Source organism: Syngnathus scovelli, unplaced genomic scaffold (genome assembly GCF_024217435.2).
Source record: "Syngnathus scovelli strain Florida unplaced genomic scaffold, RoL_Ssco_1.2 HiC_scaffold_25, whole genome shotgun sequence".
Classification (NCBI taxonomy): domain Eukaryota; kingdom Metazoa; phylum Chordata; class Actinopteri; order Syngnathiformes; family Syngnathidae; genus Syngnathus; species Syngnathus scovelli.
In genome coordinates, this window is record NW_026061342.1 from 860,363 (window position 1) to 866,754 (window position 6,392).

At 40.1% G+C, this 6,392-nt stretch overlaps 1 long non-coding RNA gene across 1 annotated transcript; it reads right to left on the reverse strand.

The window, feature by feature from the left end:
- Positions 1-3,880: 3,880 nt before the first annotated feature.
- Positions 3,881-6,169, reverse strand: LOC137839913 (uncharacterized). The gene is made up of 4 exons (XR_011086309.1): positions 6,066-6,169; positions 5,718-5,888; positions 5,495-5,572; positions 3,881-3,967 (listed from the first exon to the last, which is right to left on the reverse strand). It is a non-coding gene; the product is annotated as an uncharacterized lncRNA (long non-coding RNA).
- Between the last annotated feature and the right edge of the window lie 223 nt (positions 6,170-6,392).

Sequence of the window (6,392 nt, forward strand, 5' to 3'; positions counted from 1 at the left end):
CAGGTATTATATGAAAAACTATTTTTGTTTTGTAAGGTGCAACAATGTGTCTTGCTTGCAGTCTAAATTCGCACTAAAGGCCCTTTGCCTTGCGGATTCCTTTTATACCCTCAGCTCGGTTGAAGTTTTAAATCTTTTGTTTTTCAAATTTTCGTTTTAGAAATGTAACGTGTTTTAGCTTATATTTTCATTTTTCAATTAATTTTCATAATTAAACTAGCCTTCATATTAGGTTTGAACAAAATAATTATAATTTGGTCAACTTGGAATTGGTATTATAGAAATGTAAACATACTAATTTTGTTTTTTAATGTTTTTTAATTGTTTTTTTTCATGTTTTTGGATGTTTTTTGTTTTTCAAATAGACGTGGTCTAGGATCTCGGATTGCGGTCCAAACTACAGGTAAGTAGTACATAGGTAGGTGGATTATATATTGGGTTTTTGCAAATTTGTAATTATATTATTGAGAACATTTGGTGACTTTTGTTTATATTTTTGTTTTATTCCGTTTTGTCAATTTTTTTCTGCTTTTTTCAGGTGGGCGTGGTCCGGGGACCAGACGCGTGGTTCCAATTGGAGGTAAGTATCCAGGTAGGTATTAGATGTAAGTGGGTCTGAATAAAGTAAAACCAATTTGTCCTAATTATGTTAATTGTCCTACTTGTTGGAAGTTCTGTTCCTGGTGGGACGTAAAAAGGGACTGGGATTGGGGTAAGGGTTGGGGTTAGGGTTGGGGTTGGGGTTAGGTTTAGGGTTGGGGGTAGGGTCAGGATTGCAGTAGGAGCCCCCCTTCCTGTTGGAAGCAGGGGCAAAAGCACGGTCCATCCGTCCGGCACACCTCCCAGCGTCCAGCCCAGGGTTCTGATTGCAGTAGGAGCCCCCCTTCCTGTTGGAAGCAGGGGCAAAAGAACGGTCCATCCGTCCGGAACACCTCCCAGCGTCCAGCCCAGGGTTCTGACGAGCAAAGCGGCGGCGTCGGCCATAGTGGACCGTGGTCCAACCTTGCTACATGGCTGGAATTCGCCTTTGTTATATATGTAATAAACTTGTTTTTATCAAACAAAATTGTTTTTAATATGGTTGTTTTTAATGAAGTAGTTTTTAATAAAATTTCTTTTGTTAGATTTTGTTTGGCCAATATATAATGTATGCGTGCCTTGACAACGTTTCGGCCGCTAGGGCCTTCCTCAGGTCTGGCACACAAACAAACAAAAAATAAAATTGATGCTGAAATCTACTGTTTGTAATTGCTGCTGAGTTGTTTTCTCTTTGTTCTCTCTCCACGCACTGAGCGTCTTTTGCGCTGCGCATCCTTTTATAGTCTCTGTTTGGTTAGAGTTTCTAATTTCAAATTTTAGTTTTTGTTTCTGACTTTTTCTTTTTTGGAAATAAAATTGGTTTTAGCCTCAATGAATGTGTTCCAATTACGATTTGATATTGTGAATTATGATTTTGAATATTTTATTGTTTTGTTTTTTGTTTTGTTTTTTATTTTTGTTTTTTAATTTTTTGTTTCTCATTTTTCTTACTACAGGTATATGGATTATTCAGGTAAGTATTTACGTATATATTTTTTTGATTTTTGTCTTTTCTAATTTTTTAGGTGGGCGTGGTCCGGGGACCAGAGGCGTGGTACCAATTTGAGGTAAGTATCCAAGGTAGGTATCTAAGGTAGGTATCTAAGGTAAGTGAGTCCGAATTGATTTTAATAAATTTGTCCTAATTGTGTTAATTGAGCCTGCTTTGAACACTCTGGACTCTGAAACCAGTGATCCCAGCTCAAGTCTCGGTTGGACCTCAAACCTTTGGTCACATACGGTCTGTCATGTAACATGGGAGTAGAGATGGTGCAAATGGTAGAATATGGATTGTTCACAGGAATAAATTGGCAGAGCTGAAATTCCAAATTTGTCCAAAAGATGGCGCCAGACCAAAACGTGAGACCAAAAGAGGAGCCAATAAGCTAAACATGGTAAAATAGAAATAAAAGAGTAGCACGGTGTCAGAGTGTGAGTCACGCATGGAAGCACAAATGTGATTTTTATTTTTGATTTCTTTGCTTGGCTAAAAAAGTATTCTGTAACCGCTTCAAGCAATATTATTTGTGAATTCGATCAAGAGACCCGTCACTATGAGAATAGTGGCGTGACATAAATTGTTTGGAGAAGCACAAATGTGATTTTTATTTTTGATTTCTTTGCTTGGCTAAAAATGTATTCTGTAACCGCTTTAAGCAATATTATTTGTCAATTCGATCAAGAGACCCGCCACTATGAGAATAGTGGCGTGACATAAATTGTTTAGAAAAGTAGGTCAAGGGTTTGGATTTTTATTTCAGAGTTAATTGAAGCGTAACTTTAAAAAGTTATTTTCATGTAACAGAAAGAGAAGAAAAGGGGAAGTGAAAGGTTTTACCACTAGCTGTGCATTTGGTGGAAAGTACTGCGTGGTCAGGGCGGAAACAGCTGCTGAAGGCCACAGATAACCAAGCGTGGGGAAACTGGCCAGTTCCCTCTATGGGCGTGGGAAAACTGCCCAGTTCCCTCTATAGGCGTGAGAAAGCTGGCCAGTCCCTTCTATAGGCGTGGGAAAACTGGGCAGTCTTACCCTATAGGGAAAGTACAGGAGAAAAGAAAGGGGAGGGGGGGACGGAGAGGTCTATAAAAGGTCCTGCAGGAGCAGCTTCAGGGCTTTTTTCCCCCAAAAGAGCGCTCATACGTGAAGAGGCCCGGAGGAGTTTCAAGATTTTTTTTCCAAAAGTCCCAAAGATCTTTGTGTGAGACGCAGGATCGCTGGACTGAAATTAACTTGGATTTACTCCCAAAAATTGGACTGGACAACTTTATAGGAGAAATAGGTGAAGATGACCGTTTTTATGTATTTTAGCGAGAGGGGGGAATAGTCATCGGGCCGCCGGCTTCCTCGTGGCCAGCCTGTTTCTCTAATTTGGATTTTAGAAGCAAGATCGAACTGATCACTCGACTTTGCTTCCACCAAAAATAGCACGCAGCTGGTATTTACCTCTTCCCTTTTTTATGAACTGTGTTTTGCAATCGAATTGTTCTGGGATTGAATGATTTTATTAACACGTTCACTGATACAGTGAGTGAAATTGTTCAGTTTCTGGAGTAATTGAGATTTGTAATTCTATTCCATGTTTCTACAATAAATGTGTTTTGTATATTACTTACTTCGTTGTGCGCGGATTTGTACTGAATATGCAACCGAAGGCTCAGGCCCGCTTCCCCTTTTTGACGGGCCGCGTAAAAAGGAACTCCGAACAAGTTAGAGACTTAAATAACTTCCGTAGTTATCTGAGCCACGAGTGAATTTCGATCCGTTCGAAAGTTGTTTCGTCTGAATAAATTAAAGGAAGTGTTTAAATCAGGGGCGCCTCGGTGGCGCACTGGGTAGCACGTCCGCCTCACAGTTAGGAGGGTGCGGGTTCGATTCCACCTCCGGCCCTCCCTGTGTGGAGTTTGCATGTTCTCCCCGGGCCCGCGTGGGTTTTCTCCGGGCACTCCAGTTTCCTCCCACATTCCAAAAACATGCTTGGTAGGCCGATTGAAGACTCCAAATTGTCCCTAGGTGTGAGTGTGAGTGCGATTGGTTGTCTGTCTCTGTGTGCCCTGCGATTGGCTGGCAACCAGTTCAGGGTGTCCCCCGCAGTGCGGGATGGTGTTGTTCAGTGCGGGATGGTGTTGTTCAGTGCGGCATGGTGTTCAGTGCGGCATAATGTTGTTCAGTGCGGCATGGTGTTGTTCAGTGCGGCATGGTGTTGTTCAGTGCGGCATAATGTTGTTCAGTGCGGCATAATGTTGTTCAGTGCGGCACCTAGCACCTAGAAGGTAAATAAATAGGAAGGAAGGACTCACCGGTGACGTCGTCGCCCACGTCCAAGCGTTGTACTTTGTATTTTCATCCTTCTGACAGTGGAAAACATATAGCCAACAAACACCGTGGAACCTAAACGAATGAAAGAAAACTATCATTTGGCCACAACCAACATTCACAGATACAACACAATGTGACGTGCGGTGTTGAGGTTAAAGGTTGAGTGAAGGGCCCTCGTTTTAAACTACTTTTTTGAAAAGGAGTGGGAACAAGTAAGACGTATTTAATTTATTTATTGGGAAGTAGTAAGACTTATTAAATTTATTTAATCTACTTTTCTTCCCAGGCAAAATTTGATGTGCTGCAATTCCAAATTTCCAAAGTGAATGAAGGAATGAAATCCTTTAAATTATGATTTTGTATAAATACTAGGCATAAACACAAAATCTACGGCACAAAATGGGCAGACTTTACTTGTTTGAAAAGGACTGGTTACAAGACAGACTTTTTTAATTTATTTAATGGGAAGAAGACTTATTTAGTTTAATTGATCTATTTTTGTTCCCTGGCAAAATTCGATTTGCTGCAATTCCAAATTTCCAAAGTGAATGAAGGAATGAAGTCGTTTAAATTATGATTTTGTATAAATACTAGGCATAGACACAAAATCTACGGCACAAAACGGGCAGACTTTACTTGTTTGAAGAGGACTGGTTGCAAGACAGACTTTTCTGATTTATTTAATGGGAAGAAGACTTATTTAGTTTATTTAATCTCTTTTTGTTGCCTGGCAAAATTGGATTTGCTGAAATTGCATTTTGCCAAATCTTGACTTGAGACCTGATAGGAAGTATTAAACGCTCAGTTAAATCGATACAAGTTGGTAATAAGAGCGAGTAATGTTGGTTGAAGCGATGAATGAAGGTTAAAAGCAATTTAAATTATGACTTTGTATAAATACTAGATATTAACAGAACATCTACTGCGCAAAATGGGCAGAGTTTACTTGTTTGAGAAGGAGTGGCTTATTTAAGTCTAAGATTTATTTAATCTGTTCGTTCCCAGGCAAAATTGGATGTGATGCAATTCCAAATTTCACCACATGATGGTGCCAAATTTTGACTTCATAGGACATATTCAACACTTAACTATTATGTTCAAGGTAATCAGATTTGTTTATTATTCTAATGGCCTTTTCAAAACTATTCTGGATTACTACTTTGGATCTATTCTACATTACTTGGCAACAACATACTCTGTAACAGATTAGGCAGTATAATCACATATGTTAATTTGAGAGTGCCCACACTCAATCTACTTATCGTGATGTGTTAAATCAATTACTGTTAGACATTATTATTCTGATAATCTACCAAATCTTTGAATTGAAGAATTTGTGATTTAATTAATAGCTTGTTGTTATGTTCAGGGTAATCAGACTTGTATATAATTCTAATGGCCTTCTTTTGAAAACTATTCTGAATTACAACTTTGGATCTTATATTACTTTGCAACAATATACTCGGTGACAGATTAGGCAGTATAATCACATATGTTAACTTCAGTGCCCACACTGTATTTATTTATGGTTATTTGTTAAATCAAGTACTGTTAGACATGAAATAGGAAGTGTTTAACATAAATGTTATGGCTACTCACCGTTGTAGCTCGCTCCTAGTCAATGATACGAGCCTCTTCTTGCAGTGGAAAACTTGCAGCCAACAAACACCGTGGAACCTAAAGGAATGAAATTAAACATTAACATTTCGCCTGGACCAATATTCACACGTACAACGCAACGCGGCTACACTTCTGCTAGCGCCTCAGCTACACGTTGCTATTACAAACGTAAATCTCTTTAAACACAATGAGTGTTACTTACCGTGTACGCTGTAGACGGTCCAGTTGCAAGCAGAAAATAAAGATATTTCTGTTGATATTCGTCGTTGCTCAGTGGCTCACGGCCATCGCGCCAACAGATTTGAATTTTGGTGGAAATTCAGCCAATTACGTCATATCCGCGGCACATGACTGCGACGTAATACCCGCTTATCTGAAACGGCAGTTAAAAGTAGAGTTACATCAAGTTTTCTTTTTTAATCAACGCAATCATTTACAACCGTTGACCAGAAAGAATCGTCGAAATTCGACGTTCCCCCCAAACGCCACACTCACTCGCTTTTCAGGGCAACAAAAGTACTTCTTTTTAAAAACGATGAGTTGTACTTACCGTGTACGCTCTGGACGGTCCAGTTGCAAGCAGAAAATAAAAATATTTCTCTCGTTAGTCGTATGTTACCATCCGCTGTGTCTTTGTCAACATCGCCATTTTCCTACTTCCTGTTGCGAGCCACGCCCACGGATTTAAATTCTGGCGGAAGAGCCCGCCCATTGGCGTCGTTTTCGCGTATAGCAAATCCGATTGGTTGGGAAGGGGGCGCGGTTATGCAGCCGAGGGGTCCTGTGATCGGTGGGATGTAAAGTAGGCGTCGACGTCACGTCCGCGTCACGTGACCACGACGTGGCAGACGTCATATAGCAACCGCTGTTTTGTTTA